Source organism: Apium graveolens, chromosome 6 (genome assembly GCF_009905375.1).
Source record: "Apium graveolens cultivar Ventura chromosome 6, ASM990537v1, whole genome shotgun sequence".
Taxonomy (NCBI): Eukaryota; Viridiplantae; Streptophyta; class Magnoliopsida; order Apiales; family Apiaceae; genus Apium; species Apium graveolens.
The window spans coordinates 18919771-18937989 of record NC_133652.1 but is presented as its reverse complement, the minus strand read 5'-3'; the positions used below and the strand labels follow the sequence as shown (position 1 = coordinate 18937989).

The 18219-nt window shown below is 36.2% G+C and overlaps 1 non-coding gene across 1 annotated transcript; it reads right to left on the bottom strand.

Moving 5' to 3' along the window:
* Positions 1-3095: 3095 nt before the first annotated feature.
* Positions 3096-3167, bottom strand: TRNAD-GUC (transfer RNA aspartic acid (anticodon GUC)). Its single transcript has one exon. It is a non-coding gene; the product is annotated as a tRNA-Asp (tRNA).
* Positions 3168-18219: the final 15052 nt, after the last annotated feature.

Genomic DNA, 18219 nt, shown 5'->3' with positions numbered 1-18219 from the left:
ATAAAAATGTGAAACAAAATTCAAGTTAAATAAGAATATTATTAAACTTGAAAGGTGTTACAACAACTGTATCGATTACAAGGGATTAATCTCAAATTAATTATCACAAATCTAGAATAAATTCGACATGAACTTTTTCAATTTTTGCAATAAAAAGAATCAAATGTTAAACATAATTTGAGATTAAGTTCTAGGGATTTTGATCCGCTAGATTGTTACACAAGAACAAGATAAAGATTTCTAGTGGTTTGGATTTAACTTTAAAAACTAAAAATGTGATCTTGAAATATGCAGATGAAAAGATGAAATATTGCTGCTTGTTTTTCTTTTCTGCTGTGTTCTTGACTTCTGTTGTGTTGGTTGTTGAATGGTTGCTTCTGTCTTTTTAACCAATCAAACGAATAGAAAAGAACTGGAATGACAATCCTTTTAGCTCAGCAAGACAATCCCAATAGCTGGTAGAACTTTCGGTAGGACTATCAAATGAACTGGCATGACTTTCGTTATGACTATCCATTGAGCTAGCAAGACAATTTGTTGAACCACAATGACTTTCGGCAAGAAAATTAAATGAACTGGCAAGACTTTCGGCAAGACAATCAAATGAACTAGCAAGACAATCCTCCTTCCAGTAGAACTTTCGGCAAGACAATTAAATGAACTGGCATGACTTTCGGTATGACTATTGATTGTCATACCGATTGTCATATTAGTACAAAAGATTGTCTTGCTGAATTTAAATAGATTTTAATCCAATTTAAATTCTGAAAATCCTTAATATTAATTTTGAATTAATTAATCAATTAATTCAATTAATAAATAAATTAATCTTTACAGATATAATTTATTTTCTTAATTAAATTATATGACTTAATTAATTAATAGAGAATTAATACTAATCCTGAGCAGCAACCATTCTTCTGAAAATCACTGAGAATTATGAATCAATTCCACCACTTCAATGTTGACACTCGATGTACTGTCTGGTTCATGAGTGACTAACTTCCGTGACGTTTCTTCATATCTTGACTTTGATACTTGATTTTCTTCAGATTAAATCCTTGTAATTCGTTGATACCCTGACGAGATCTCTGTCACTTGATTAAATCCACAATCTTGATTTGTATCACTGAGGCTTGATCAATTTCTTGAGCTTCTTTCAGTGAAGTAACTCCTCAAGTCTGTAGATGAACCTTGTTTCTGAATCCTCTGACAGATGTTACTTTGTGAGATCTCTTTGATGGTAGATCCACTATTTACTTATTACATTCTTATTTGAGTTGAGTTAAATCCTCGAATATACAAATAGGTTATGACATATGCCTTACATACCTTCACACCAATCCAGATTGCTACTTCGAATATCTTCAACCTTATTCCTTCGATGAATTAACATATTAATGAACTTCCTTCGAACTTCTGTTGACGACTTCTTCACGGTAGCTTTCCAGATCATTTTGTATATGTCAAGTCTTCTATCTTCGTACTGGTTTCAATGGATATAAGATTATTCGCAAGTCTTGTCTATGTTGAGTTATCATCCTCTGCATTGTTGTCATAGATGAATCTATCTTTAATCTTCAACTCCTTCTATATCCAACATATAGAGTTCTGCATTTGAAGATGTTTATGACAGTCCACCAGGTTTTGAAATCAGTTTGTTGGCTCTTGACAAGAGATGTCAAGGCCTGAACTTGTGCAGTGAGAGAGGAGTTGTAGTCTTGCAATGCCGTGATTTGACCTTGTAGAGACTGAGTTTGCAGATTTGTTGAAGTGGATCCAGGTTGATAAGAGCTGCTAGATGTGCCAAAGTGTTCTTCTACAGCTTCTTTGATCCCTTCCATTACCAAAGATGAAGGCTTATATCTGCTCTAGTGAAGTTGATCCAGCTGGACCTTGGTCTCATTTGAGTTAGTAATATGATTCTGGAACACTGTCTGAAGATTTGAGAAAGATAGTTTGAGGTTTTTGACTTCCTTCTCAATAGAGGTAAGATCCATTATAGTCATTTGCTCAGTAAAATACTTGAATTTAGAAGAGATATGCACTTGAGATGGTATGATCTTGTCCATATTCTCATTCACCAATTTTCTTATTCTGCCTTTATGGCCAGTAAACTTGATTTTAAGAGCTTTACCAAACAGATGAAATGCTTTCAACTGAGCTTTGTATACATCTGTAATGGCATCATAGACTACCTCTAGACTCAAGTCTTTTGCATTGTGATAGGTCCATATTATTGCATATTATTAATACCTATTTTATGTTCGTTTTCTTGATTTTATTAATAAATAAATTGTTTTACTTTGTTTTGTAGGAAAATAAATAAAATCAGAATTCGAGTTGGAAAAGGTGCAAAAAAAGCAAGGAGGTGGACTATTCTAGAAGTCAAGGGAATTGGAAGATAAATAGAATCCTTATTGGGGAAGAAGAAGAAGAATTTACTTTAAGAATCCTACTTGTATTCCAAGAACCCAACCCTCATATTTTCCCTATATATATGGGTATCCCCTCTTGTATTTTACACATTCAACATTCCAACACCCAAGACACTCAATTAGTTATTTGTTTTGTTCATCTTTTTATCATGTGTAGCTAAATTTGTTCCCTAGGATGAAGATGAAGTTAATTTAATTGCTTTGATATCTTCTCGTTCCTATTATTTGATTCTCATGATTTTTCTTGGTGCTTAATTGTTTAATTGACAAAGTGATTTAAATATATTATTGTTACCGGATTTATTTTTCATAGCCTATGCTTGCTCCATGAAGTTTTGATGGGTTATTGTTAGATAACAAGTTTTATGGTATATGTTTGTCTCGTTAATTAAAATTTATTTGTGAAGAAAAGAGAATTGATTTTAGGATGAGTTGATTTTAATTCTGATTGATTAACGGATTCAGATTCCTAGGTTTTCCATATTATTTGATTTATTTGCTAATTAGGTTAATTCAAATTCCTCTCAAATCTTATTCTCTAGTTTGCCTGATTTAAATTGTTAGGGTTTTGAAAATTTATAGTCTCTATGGATCGACCTGTATTTGCTACAATTAATTGTTGTGCACTTGCAGTTATTTTACACATCAAGTTTTTGGCGCCGCTGCCGGGGATCGAACCCGGGTCACCCGCGTGACAGGCGGGAATACTTACCACTATACTACAACGACGTCAAGTTTTTGGCGCCGCTGTCGGGGACTATTATTAATTTTCACTCCTTGATATTTAATTCTTCGGACTAGTTTTTTTGTTTTGCTCTTTGTTTTTTAGGGAATTGGGAAGCGGAGGAAAGCTTGGACAAGAAGATCGCTAGAAGGCATCACCGTCTCTTTTGAAATTTTTGAAAGCGCTTTTCGGTATTCCGTATCACCTCTCTATTTTTTTCTCACTTTTATTATTGAAAACTCCAAAAAATAAATATTTGAAAAATTCAAAAATATTAGTTAGTTAATTGTTAAAAACCAATTTGTTGCATCATTCATTCTCTCATGTAGGATCAAATCATCTAGATTTTCTTTTTGTATTTATTGTTTTCCATTTTATACAATTGTGGTTATTGCTGGAGGAAAGAGGTACGTACAATATAAAATAATAAATGTAGTGTAGTGCATCCATAAGTGTTTATTATCTTGTTCTGTCACACCCCCAACTTAAACAGCAAAATAAATATAGTTATTACATCATTTTAATGAAGAATACACAACCAATCCAAGATCTTACAGTTTAGGGTTTGGAACAGCCCAACACTATCAACTATTACATCTGATTACAAATACCGAGTCCTCACAGCTATTATTACTTATTCTACCTGAGCTCGAACATAAGCATCAGCATCACAGGTCTTACGGGCAGTCTGCTTGAATCTAACCATAGCTGCTAGCTGTAATATCAGGGTAAAGCAAGGAGTAAGCCAAATGATCAAAAAGGTCATCTATCCTTGGTAGCGGGTAGCGGTTCTTGATCGTTACTTCATTCAACTCCCGGTAATCTATGCATAGACGCATACTCCCATCTTTCTTCTTCACAAAGAGAACAGGTGCTCCCCATGGCGACGTACTTGGTCTTATCACTCCTTTATCCAATAATTCTTGTAGCTGGCCCGCCAACTCTTTCATTTCCGCTGGTGCCATCCTATACGGGGCCTTTGAAACTGGTTCCGTGCCTGGAGCAAGGTTGATCTCGAACTCAATTTGTCGATCTGGTGGTAAGCCTGGTAGTTCATCGGGAAACACATCGGGGAACTCATTAACTACAGGAATATCTTCCATGCTGGGGCTGCCTCTCTCTGAATCCACTACATATGCTAGGAACGACTCACAACCTTTTCTAAGTAACTTCTTAGCCTGAATAATTGTAAGAAATGGTTGCTCTTGCCTCTGCCCTTTAAATACTACCTTCTCTCCACTCTTCGTCTTTAAATACACTCTCTTGGTCTTACAATTTATCTGAGCGCTATTCTCTCCTAACCAATCCATTCCTAAGATTATATCAAACTCTCCCAACTTGAAGAGTATCAAGTCGGCTGAGAACTTATACCCCGAAATATCAATCTCACACTTTGGACAAAATTGGTTCACAGGAATCTTCTCTTGGTTCGCAATTACCACATTTACTATCTCACTCATAACCATTTTATCACATTGGAGCTTATCAACAAAAGTTTCTGATATGAAAGATCTTGTTGCTCCCGAATCAATCAATACTTTAGCTTTGACATTATTGAGTAAAAGTGTACCTGCTATCACCTCCGAATTCTGAACAGCATCCTTCATTTTTAGATCGAAAGTCCTTGCTGTTGTTTGTGGGGTTGGTGTAGGTGGTGGAGGTAATGCCAATACCTCAGCTGGCACGCTTGCACTGGTACTTGCCACATTCATCAGAGCTTTGATTGGTCCGGTTGCCTTGCACTCCCTAGCTATGTGTCCAGTCTTCCCACACTTGTAGCATGTAACTCCTGGCTTCGGCATTTTGCACTCGTTTGCCAAATGTCCCTTTTGATTGCACCTGTAGCATGTCATGCTCGGCTTATTACACACTCCGGGGTGCCTTCTTCCACAGTGCTTGCATTCCGGTCTCTGGAACCTATTTTCTCCAACTCGCCCTTGGCTTGCCTGGTTGTTCCCCTTCGATTCTTGCCTTCTTCCCAAATTTCCCTTCGTTTGAAAAGTTCCGCCCTTCTGGAAACCAATCCTTCTTTCATTCCGATCTTGTGAACTTCCTGCTTCAGACTTTTCTCCATAAAATGGAACCTTCCTCTTCTTGTTATCCCTCTCTTTCCTTGACTGCATCCCATTATTCTCAATCAGAGCAGCTTTCTGTACTACTCCCGCATAAGTTTCAAGCTCAAACATAGCCACCCTATCTCTGATCCAAGGCTCCAATCCTTGCTGAAATTTCTTTGCTCTTTCTTCCTCAGTGCTGGTATACCTCGTCACAAACCTTGACAACTCAGTGAACTTCTTCTCGTATTCCAGTACAGTCATGTTCCCTTGCTTTAACTCAAGAAATTTTAGCTCCATCTGATTCTGCATGTACTTAGGGTAATACTTGTCCAGAAATAACTTCTTAAATCTCTCCCAAGAAACCTGTTGAGTGACATCCATAGCTTTTACTGATTCCCACCAATAGATGACTTCTCCCTTCAAGAAGTAAGTGGCATACGGCGTCTTCTGATCGTCTCCTAACTGTACCAACTCAAAAGCCCTTTCCATCTCCTTGATCCATGTGTTAGCTATCACTGGATCAGTGGTATCATGAAATGCAGGAGGATTCACATTCTGAAAAGCCTTGAAAGTGACAATTTGTCTAGGTGGTACTGGTGGTTCAGGTGGTTGGTGTGGCTCACGGTTATCTTGGTTTTCAATTCGTTGTTGAAGAGTTAGTTGTTGTTGAGCTATAGCATTAGTTTGCTGTTGCAAAGTTTCCAGTAGTTGAAGAATATTTGGGTCTGTGGTGGATGTGGTTGTTGGGTTCTTCTTTTTGGGAGGCATGATCCTGAAATAAGAGGTGTGTCAAAACAGATACGAATGATAAAATGATTCGAGGGTATCGCATGGCATTCTCGTTTACATATGAGGTCAAGTTTCCAAATTAAGCAGGTATGATAATAAAAACATAAAATAACAGTTGAGAGCAAATGGAACAATAGCACATAATTATTGAAATTTTAAAGGTCACAGTACATAGGATTGGGACAGAGTCTGATTTCTAGGGATAACAGTCTTATTTAAAGGAAACGACAGAAACAACTGGGGATTCCATAGAGTCTGATAGTACAACAACATGAAAGGTACATGGAAAGAACTAAGGCTCCACTCCATCTGGACGGGGCTTGGTAGTCTTTTCCTCTCGAAGCGTCTTTACAATGCTCTGGAGCTCGTCCGCCACCATCTGAATGACATACTGGCTGGTGCGGTCCCGGTGCGCTGGTATTTCCTCAAGCTTAGTGGTGACGTACTGAACCAAGGTCTCAAGTCTCGCAGTCATCTGCTCCTTGGGCTTCCCTTCATAGTTTCGGCTATTCGAATACACATTCTTCAGTCGGTCTATCAGTCGGTCGTACTTGCCCTGAAGCATGTCGAACTCGCGCCTCAACTCAGCATACACCGTGAAAGCAATAATGTCGTCCGAACCAGAGGATGACGAGGAATGCGCCCTTTGCTGACATCCAATAAGAGGAGTATTAATAATAATTTACTTAACCTACTCTCTCGCTTAATATCTAAATCCTACACACATATCCTATAACCTATTTGGGCTGTCCAGGGACTCTAAACCGTAGCTCTGATACCAAAACCTGTCACACCCCCAACTTAAACAGCAAAATAAATATAGTTATTACATCATTTTAATGAAGAATACACAACCAATCCAAGATCTTACAGTTTAGGGTTTGGAACAGCCCAACACTATCAACTATTACATCTGATTACAAATACCGAGTCCTCACAGCTATTATTACTTATTCTACCTGAGCTCGAACATAAGCATCAGCATCACAGGTCTTACGGGCAGTCTGCTTGAATCTAACCATAGCTGCTAGCTGTAATATCAGGGTAAAGCAAGGAGTGAGCCAAATGCTCAACAAGTGCTAACAGTACGACACAAAACATAGATCGAGATATTCTTTTAAGAATGATAATGGAAAGACATAACTCAATGATAACGAGAGATAAATCTATGAGAGGTGGCATCATTTACTTGTATCAAAACAATTTCAAAATCATGTCTTAATCAAAATCATTTTATGACGCTACGGATTACAGCCGGTGATCAGCCGCGAAGTAATCCCGAACCTCGCTGGGTTCTAAAATATTATTGGGAATCCCTAGGCAACTTTTAAGCCTAATATAAGTGTGGAAAGGACTCGCGTCTGAGTCCAGATCCACCATTCAAAGAAAACATTTATCCCCCTTTGGGACTGAAAACCCACATTTTATTTATTTCAAAAACTGATGCCGGATTATGACAAAATCTCTTTTTACAGTAAACATCTTTAACAAAGGATTATAGATCAACTTGAAACAAGGGAAATATGGTACCAAATCTCAGAGCCATGATTCACAAAACATTACTCTATTGGGGTAACTGAAAAGGTTTTCATATGTCAGAACTTGAACAGGAAAATAAGGTGAGACTAATATGAAGGGGTAATACCAAACTGGGCTCAAAGCAATGGTTTCTCGTCAAGGTACAGGTGTTGGATCATTAAGAAGATAAGCTTCATGAATACTAAGGGTGTTAAGGTGTGAAGAAGTGAACTTTAGCTCAGGATATATCAGAATTGACAAGCTTTAGAATAAGAAAGAGGGGTATCAATCAATGAGGGATCACTTTGATAAGTTTCTGACTTTCAGGGTTCAAGGTAAGGTTCTATAGGGATTCGAATATCAGGATGAGATATCAATACTTAGGAATCATCATTATGTTAATCAAGAGGATCAATCAGGTAATATAACAACTTTTCATTTTATCATGGCATTTATCTATCATGAAATGACTTTTGAACTACTTGCAATACATACTCGAGGGTTCATGGCATTTCTATATAATTCAAAGATAAGCGAGAGATACGCTTGACTTAAACATATCAAAATGACTCAGGATAATTGCATCGATATATATATATGAACTGTTTATAGTAAATACGAAGGACAAGTTAAATCACTTGCATAATATAAGTTTACAAGGGAAGGACACTTGCCTTGAGATAGGCTGGTCTGGTCTAACGGGTAGGAGCAACTGGAGCTTCACTCGACTTTTATGGCAAGTTTTCCCTCGTCTCGAGATCCTACATAAATAATAATAATCCTCATTATAATATATTCTTACCATCTTAACCTATTTACAACTCGAAATCAAACATGGATGGCACTTAGGCCTGTACGCACTTAATTCATATCCACCATTATATTTTCAAATGTACACACGTAGCCACATAATCACATATCGTATATTAATACCAAATAACATCATATACACCATAATACCACACTAGGCTTGGATGATCTCGACTCACCACTTAAGTCACTTGGTTGCTAACTAAACAAAGTCTTCAAATTTGGGCTTCCTAACTCAATGTGCCTTTCCTAAATTATCCAAAACCTATTGACCCTCACTTATGCCTTTTGCTCTACTGACCTTATACTATCTTACAACTATGGTGGTCGACCTATTACTCACTTCTAAGTGTTCTAAAACTATGTGATAAGTGAAGGTGCTCACTGGTGCAAATTTCAGAATGACAACTAAGGTTTCTTGAGTGCATTAGACACTCTTAAACTACAAGTTTTCCTTCAAAATTTTTACACAAGACTCTCCTGAGCTAAGGGCATCTCACAAGCTTGATGTGGCTCAAGGGCCTGGCTTGGGCCTTCTTGGGCCTAAGCTAAAAGTCCAAGGTTCCCCTGTTTTTATGGGCAGAAAATGCCCTGATTTGAATTAACTTGTCACACATGGTTCTAACTTATATCTTATGAACTATGGTTGGAAAAACTTCTCTGACACTCCCTCTAACTAAGGCCCAATTGGGCCTAATGAGGGCCTACCCATGACATGGTCAAATCTTACCATTTCTAAGTTGCAACAAAACTGTCCCCTGCTGGACAGATTTTGTGATTCTACTTGTGCACCTAACCAAATGACATGCAAACCTCCAACTAACTCCTAAAACCTTTTATATACTCCCAATACTAACTTCTGGTGGCTTGGGCCTCAAAGTGCACACCAATGACATGGTCAAAACTCACTCTAAACCTCAGGGTACTAAACTGATTTTTCTGCAGAAACTATAACTCTCATTTTTCCAAGGTTTTGACTTGACAAACCTATCTAACAACAACTCAAAACTTAAACAAAGACTTATACATGGTATTCTACTGAACTAACTCCCTTTTTCTCAAAATAACCTTGGTGAGATCATCCTTACCTAAGGTGCAACTATGGCAAAACAAAAGAGACTACTCTTCACGAATCACAAACCTTTATGCTCTTGAAGCAACAAGATATATATTTTTATAAAAGATAACCACGAATTATTACCATGCAATAAGAAGTATAAATCAATATTAATACATTATTCTTACTGAAATTAAGGCTCACTAACAAAATGAATCTAAATGATCAAAAACTTCCAAAAATCAAAAGTGATTTACATGCATGCATGCTTTCGGATCTTTCAAGCCAAAGCAACATGATTTCCAAATAAATTTTCATCATAATTCAACATGCAAGCCTAACATGGATTATAACTAAATGATCAACTAGCATGCAAAAGGGTTTTATCAAGCTTTTACTATAAAATTCATGTTATCATCACAAAATATACAAAAATGTAACAAGGCAACAAAACACCATCCATTCGGCTCCTATCAAGTCATGGCCGAATGGATTAGGGTAAGAACAACATTTCATAAGTGTAACACTCTTATGTCTAGCCATTCTTGACCCTATGATACTATATCTCATGGTAAAAGCCTTAGATTCACAAGAATCAAGGAGGTTCACTTTGAGTTTAACAAAAACATCACCATGCAAGGTCAAAACATAGGTTTTTCACTCTAAACTTTTGAAATATATATAAGAATAACATATAGGGAGTAAAATTACTTGGATATAAGATGATTGTTTGAGTGAGAGTTGAAGAAAGAAGGGGATGGGGCTCGGTTTTGGTGGTTGCCGAGAGGGGAGGGGAAAAACCGAGAGGTGAGGGAGGAGGGAGGAGATGAGAGTGAAGTGGTGGGGTGAAGTGAGGTGATGATCACTTCTTGGACTTGTTTTTATGCATTGATTTGATTATAATGTGAGTGGGTTTGAGATTTTACAAGAGTAACCCTCCAATATAGTTAGGTGGATTTGCATGCAAGGGTAAAGGGGTAAATTGGTTAGCAAAATGTGAGTTAGTGGGGTTGAGAATGTCTTCTTTGCCCTTTGATTAAATAGAAGAGAGTTTGCATGCAAGGTTATTCATGTAATTTGATAAATATGACAACTAAAATTTATAATGATTTATTTTTATAAAATAAAATACAAGTCCAAAAATTATAAAATTTATACCATAAATTAACTTGTATTTTTAGAGACTTTATAAAATCATTTTCAAAATTTGTGAACAAAATACTTTTTAAAAGAAGATTTTTCCAAAGCTTAGAATATTCCTTATAAATCAAAAATAAAGAAATTAAATAAACTCTTGCTTTGAAAAAAATCATATACTACCTAAAGCAAATTTATAATGCAGAAATTTTCACTCACACAAACGTACAATCATTGAATACATTTTCATTTGACTTTAGTATTATACCAAATTCATAAATAATATTACATAAAATGCCGGTCGTAACATGTTCTTTGTGTGTTGCATCATCTAATCAATCTTAAGGGTGCCACCCCATTACAAGATAAGGTGAGGGATTTTATCACCCTTTCCTTGGCCCATAAATCACTAATTCCTTCATCTTGCATTCACCCACCTTAATAAAATTAAGTAGACGTTGGCCACTAGGATTTCGAGCTCAATTAGGAAGGTACCTAAAAGAGGAAGTAAATTTGAAATTATTCGAACTTTTGGTGACAAGGCAAGTGTATCACTTACCTGGCCAATTTGGATTGGTGACTAGGCTAGCGGTTCTCTAGTTCAGCGCCTTGTTTACAAGGAAGTGCCCCCGCTTACCTGGCCAATCGGTTTGAATAAATCTAGATTTATAGACTTTTTTGGTGGTCCAAAAGTTAGGAGTTGTCTAGATTATTTTTAGGATTACCCATAGATCAAAGATTTTCTTTTTGATTTTCCAATTTTTTTGGGTGTTTACTTATAGCTTTTGTCTGCTACGTGATTACTTGTCTTATATGCAAAGTAATTGGGTTCGGGACCATTCATCTAGATTAATAAGACACTCTAACCTTTCATCTCCTAAAGTAGTAAGGCAACTCGACTTCTCTTCACCCACAAAAATTGAGTCAAAAGAAGAAGTAGAAATTCCACCTGTAATCATGGTTGTCTCACTCAAAGACCATTGTTATCTCGCTCGTTCCGCTGAACCCTCTACCTGAAGTAACCGCGAATAATTTTGAAATTAAACATCACCACATTAGCATGTTACCTAGGTTTTCTGGGGTAGAGGGAGAGGATCCATATCTTTTCATTCAAGAATTTGAGGAAGTATGTGCTTTACAAAAACTCCAACAACTTAGCTCAGACTCCATTAGGCTCAGACTTATTAACTTTTCTTTAAAAGAAGAGGCTAAACAATGGTTGTATAGTCTACACTTTAATTCTATATCCACGTGGGATGGATTTGTGTTTATCTTTCTTAAAAAATATTTTCCAAACCATAAGGCAAACAGACTTAGGAATGAAATTAACCAATTTCAACAAAATTAAAATGAGTCTTTTTGGAAGTATTTTGATAGATTTAAAAAGCTTTTGTCTAAGTGTCCTCAACATGGTATATAAAAATGGAGACTCTGTAAAATTCTTTATAAAGCATTAGACAGTCAAACCACTGCTTTGTTAGAGTCTATGTGCCAAGTTAAATTTATGGATAAAACTGAGGAAGAAGCTTGACAATATTTTGAGGAGTTAGCTAAAAAACAATGTTGTGGGAGTCAACTAGGGAACCTAATCCGGAACCTGAAAGATCTAAGGGTTTACACGTAGTTAGTAATTCTATTGTAACCGAAGCTAAGTTAGCTACACTCACTAAATGTCTAGAGGCCTTAGAAACCAATAATGTGTCTTCTCAATTTTCTATATGTACAAACCGTAGTTCTCCTAATCATGTAATAGACAATTGCCCTAAAAGTGAACAAGTCAATGCTATGTTTCAACCTAGAGTTAGGAATGATCCATATGCACCCACATACAATCCCGGTTGGAAGAATCACCCAAATTTCTCCTGGAACGAAGGTCAATACAATCAGTTTAATCAAAATTCTCAACCTGCTTTTCAAAAGCCCAATCCTGGTCCATACCCAACTCAAAATCTTGGTCATTATCCTAACTCAGTCCCCTTAAACCCTCCTGGTTTTAGTGAATCTGCTAAGAAATTGAATTCCATTGAAAAAAGTATGGAGGCTTTACTCAAATCTCAACAATCTTTCATGCAAGCTATGACCCAAGATAGGAAGTTGCTAAATTCAAACACATAAGCCACATCTAAGCTAGAGGTCCAAGTTAGTCAATTGGCAAACACAATCAGTGAGAGAGAGAAAAATCGTTTCCCTAGTCAACCTGAGGTTAATCCTAAATTTCATCAAAACCAAAAGTCTCATGAAACTGTAAACTCTGTCATCTCTCTAAGGGCTGGCAATCAATTCAACAACCATCCTGGTATTAATACTCATCAGGAAGATAAACTAATATCTGAACCAAATCCTCTACTTTTGAATCCTAGTCTTCAACAACCTCCCAATCCAAATCCTGAAACTTCTGAATCTAATGAGTCATCACCATCCAAAGAACCACCTTCAATACCCCATACTGATGCGTCTAGTGAAAAAGTCTTTAAGCCAAAAGCTCCATTTCCTCACAGACTTATCTCAAACAAACAATCTGCTCAGTTAGATAAGATTTTAGAAGTCTTTAAGCAAGTCAAGATCAACATTCCTCTTTTAGATGCAATTCAACAAGTTCCCTCTTATGCTAAGTGTCTAAAAGATTTGTGTACTCATAAAAGAACCACTCATGTTCATAAGAAAGCTTATCTAACCTCTCATGTTAGTTCTATCTTGTCAAATCAAATCCCTGTGAAGTATAAGGATCCTGGTTGTCCTACCATCTCTTGTGTCATAGGTAATACCCTCATTGATAAAGCTTTACTCGATTTAGGAGCTAGTGTGAATCTTCTTCCATTATCTGTCTATCAAGCCTTGGGCTTAGGTGAACTTAAAAAGACCATTATTACTCTTCAATTAGCTGATCGTTTTGTTAAAACTCCTAAGGGTATAGTTGAAGATGTTTTGATAAAAAATGGTGATTTTGTCTTCCCCGTCGATTTTGTTGTCCTAGAGACCGAACCATTCAAAAATCTGAAAAATCAAATTCCCATCATTTTAGGAAGGCCTTTTCTTGCCACCTCTAATGCTTTGATTAACTGTAGAAATGGTTCGATGAAACTCACATTTGGAAACATGTCGTTAGATCTGAATATCTTTAATGTAGGAAATCAACCTAATGAGCTTTTTGAACAACCTGTAGGAGTTAGCTTGATAGATGAGGTTACGTCTTGGTCGAATCTTGAGGATATTAAAATTGAGTCTTTTCTTGAGGAAGATGTTTCGCGTGAGTATGAGAGCAATAGAGAACTTCATGAGTTATATACGAATTTCACTTGTGATGAGATGTTTGAGGAATTGAATGCCATTTGTTCTAATCATGAAACCCAACTTGAGGATAGTTATTTTGATTCTAAGACCGTTGTTAAGACTTTTGTTGGTGAGCCACCCATACTTGATCCTATTCAATCATTTTCCACCCTTAATCAATCCTTGGTAGTTAATAATGAAACTCATGATGTTATTTCTAGTAGAAAAGTTCATAACCAAGAATTTCAAGTCATTAATTTGCTTAAACAACGTAAAGAAGCGTCTAATTGGTCCATGAATAATGTTAGTGCTATGAGTTTTATTTTGATGCATGATCTTATCTCTCTAATGGATAATATTCTTCTTATGGGTGAGTTTCACATGTGTATTGATTGTGTTACGAAGGTAGTTTTCCCACGTTCTGGTATAGGTTAATAAATAATTTTATGTATGTGTCTCCCATAGTAAAATGTAGGTATGGGGGAGTAACTATGTGTGTGAGTGAACGTGTGTGTGTTATAAGTAATTGTGTTCCTCTGTCATGCCCTTATCAGGTATTCTCGTCCTTTTACTTTGTCATTTTTCTCTCATTTATATTCATCCAGGACAATGCATGATTTAGGTATGGGGGAGGGGTTTAGTAGTACTTACATATATATATATATAATACAAAAAAATGAAAAATAAATACAAAAAAAATCAGAGATATTTTAGCTAAGTTGTCCAGTCCACTCTTGAACTTTAATACTAGTTGGTGTTAGCAGTTTTTCAAAACTTATATATATATATAATGCCTTGAGATGATTTGAACGTAGTTGAGTAAGGTTGTCTTCATGAAACTTGTGTCGAACAAATTTTTGCTTAAAAGTCCAAGACGGCACATTTGCACAAGGTCTTTGTAGGAAAGATTGTTTAGGAAAGTTTTCAATATCTGAAACAGAGCCCACATGTTGAAACAATGTCGAATCAATTTTTGCGGAAAAAAAAAAGAAAAGCAAAAGGAAAAAAAATATGCTTGAATAAATTACTTCAATACCCAATATTTCTCACAAATAAAAAAAAGAAAAAAAATGAGATGATGGGCACAAGTAGTATAATTGACTAGTCTTATTTTGTGGCCTTTTTTCTCGAGTAATTAAGTCCGTAGGGGTATTTCAAAATCTAGTGCCCTAAGACCATCTGGTTTGGGAGTCATTGGCCCAAAGCTCGCTACATGGGTAACATAGAAAGCCTAAGAAAACGGACATTTCACAGTCAGTTAAATAAAAAAAAAGAAAAAAAACTGTGAATTTTGGCTAGATACTTGTTTTGATAGATATTGGGTCCGTTCAATATTAGTTGAAAAAGAGGAAATGTACTTACTCAATTGATTCTTCATAGACCTATTTTCACGACACACCTTGGGATTTTTTATAAACGTTCAGAGTCGATATAAGTGGATTGTTGATACCTATATCTTGGTTATAATTAGAAGAGTCTTAAAGGCATGTATTTTCCTAAAAATTCTTGTGTTGACACCGATGAATGTTATTGTTGATAGAGTTTGGACACTTGCTAGAGTATTCCACAGATTTTATGGGTATATCTTCTGTAAACCCTTAGAAGACAACACTCTTCTTTTAGAGATCGTCTATGAGTTTAACGAGCTGATAAACCTAAACTTTCATGTCACGCCTACGAAAAGGAGCATAGGACTTTTCTTAGTTAGCATTTTTCTTTTTGATTTTTCTTGAGGACAAGTAAAAGATAGGTATGGGGGTATTTGATAGGTCCATATTATTACATATTATTAATATATATTTTCTGTGCGTTTTCGTGATTTTATTAATAATTTTACTTTGTTTTATAGGAAAATAAATAAAATCAGAATTCGAGTTGGAAAAGGTGCATAAAAAGCAAGGAGGTGGACTATTCTAGAAGTCAAGAGAATTGGAAGATAAATAGAATCATTATTGGGGAAGAAGAAGAATTTACTTTAAGAATCCTACTTGTATTCCAAGAACCCAACCCTCATATTTTCCCTATATATATGGGTCTCCCCTCTTGTATTTTACACATTCAACATTCCAACACCCAAGACACCCAATTAGTTATTTTTTTTGTTCATCTTTTTATCATGTGTAGCTAAATTTGTTCCCTATGATGAAAATGAAGTTAATTTAATTGTTTTGATATCTTCTCGTTCCTATTATTTGATTCTCATGATTTTTCTTGGTGCTTAATTGTTTAATTGACAAAGTGATTTTGATATATTACTGTTACCGGATTTATTTTTCATAGCCTATGCTTGCTCCATGAAGTTTTGATGGGTTATTTTAGATAACAAGTTTCATAGTATATGCTTGTCTCGTTAATTAAATTTTATTTGTGAAGAAAAGAGAATTATTTTAGGGTGAGTTGATATTAATTGTGATTGATTAACGGATTCGGATTCCTAGGTTTTCCATATTATTTGATTTATTTGATAATTAGGTTAATTCAAATTCCTCTCAAATCTTATTGTCTTAGGGTTTTGAAAATTCATAGTCTCTGTGGATCAACCTGTATTTGCTATAATTAATCGATGTGCACTTGCATTTATTTTATACAGCACATTGCTTCCCATAATAGTAACATACTCTTCTATGAATCTGGCCAGAACTTGATTAATCTCTAAGGCAAAATCATCAGACATCCATGCATCCACATTTCCATCTTGCTCAACATCATTGACAATTTTCTCCTTTTGCTCCTCAACCTCTTCATTGTAAGCAAATATGATGGCTTGATAGTCCTGGTTGCTCATATTTGAAGTCAGGAGATGTTGTGAGATGTTAGCTAGTCCAGATATATGTTCTACTAGTAGATCATCTACAGAATTAGGTTGAGAAGCAGATTCTTGTAGCCACTGAGAGAGTATGTGAGGTTGTTGAGGTTGTTGAGGTTGTGAGGTGGATGGTTCAACAGAAACATCTGTGACTGGAGTCATTGTTTGACTCACAGATTGCTCTGTGGTTTTGACAGTGTGTTATTCTCCACTTGTAGTGGGAACCTCCAATTGAATTGGAGAGGATTTGACTGGGTTACTGTCATGTATCCCAGCCTCAAACCCTTGTGTGTCTTGCAACACACTGGCAGTTGAATATGTTGTCCTTGCCTCCCCTATGATAGAATCATGGGCAATTGTACTCCTAGCTTCAACTGCAAGGACAATTTCAGCTAGGGTTGTGAGGGGAGTTGTCCCTACATGAGGAACCTCCAATCGAATTGGAGAGGATTTAGATAGCTCCCCCTCAGGAGTACTACCCTCAAACCTTTCAGTCTATGAAGATTGTTTTGCACATGAAGGTGCATTGGAAGTATCCATGGGTTCTTCAGTAAAGACTGATGAATCCCTCATATTTGTGATGGTGTCATCAAGGTCTACCCCAGCATATAGCCTCTCACCATCTAAGTGAAGTGTTTGGGTGGTGATCAAAGCTTATTGAGCTAAGTCACATGATTTTTGGTCCACTTGAGAAGTGGATTCAAGTGGAATTAGAAGGGAAGAAATTTTAGATAGAAGAGATTGTTGTTCAGTTGTGAGTGTTGTCAGCCCCCCCGAGTAGATGAGGGAGCTTCAAGAGATGTGTCTCACAGTGTGTGCCTTCCTTATTTCTTATATCATACACTTGAATTGCTTCTTATGTAGACTTACACCTAGTTTTTTTTACAACTGCATCATGTTGAAAGGATACAGAGGTGGCTGAAGTGGTCAGCACAGTCTGTTTACTCTTTTTGGATCTTTTGACCAGAGGTGTCTCTTTTTCAGCTATCTCCTCACCGCTCTCAGGTACCACAGTTAAGGTTTCCCCCTTTCTCTTCTTTTTATTGACCTCATCCTTTTGAGAAGATGAGGTAGTTGGTTTCCTAGCTTCTAAAGGTTATGAAAGAATGGTTGCAGCTTGGGAATATCCCTGTTGGTGTTCCTGTGTTTGTACTTCCACAGGTTCGGGAGTCATAGCTTTTCAGGTCACACACACTGTAGAAGGGGGTTGAATACAGTGTATAGCACAATCAAATCGAATTCAAATAATACAGGTAACAGAAAACAGACTTTATTCAATGCAATAAACTCTGTTACAATATGGAACTGTCCTCTCTCAGTGATGAACAAAATATCACGAGAGCTACTAAGGTTACAATGAATAATATTCTCGATAATGATAATACTTATAGTGTAAACCCTATGTCTGTGTTTATATACTACACAGTTACAAGATAATCGCTAATTGATATGGAATATAATTCTGCTTTCTAAAATATATCAATCAGTTATCTTTTCTTTAAAGTATTCTATTCTTCATAGAATTCCTTCTTCATGCATATCCCTTCTTGCATTTGTCTTGATCTTCTTTCCTTTCAATCAGCCGCCTTCCTTATCTGAAAGTTTCCTTTAAG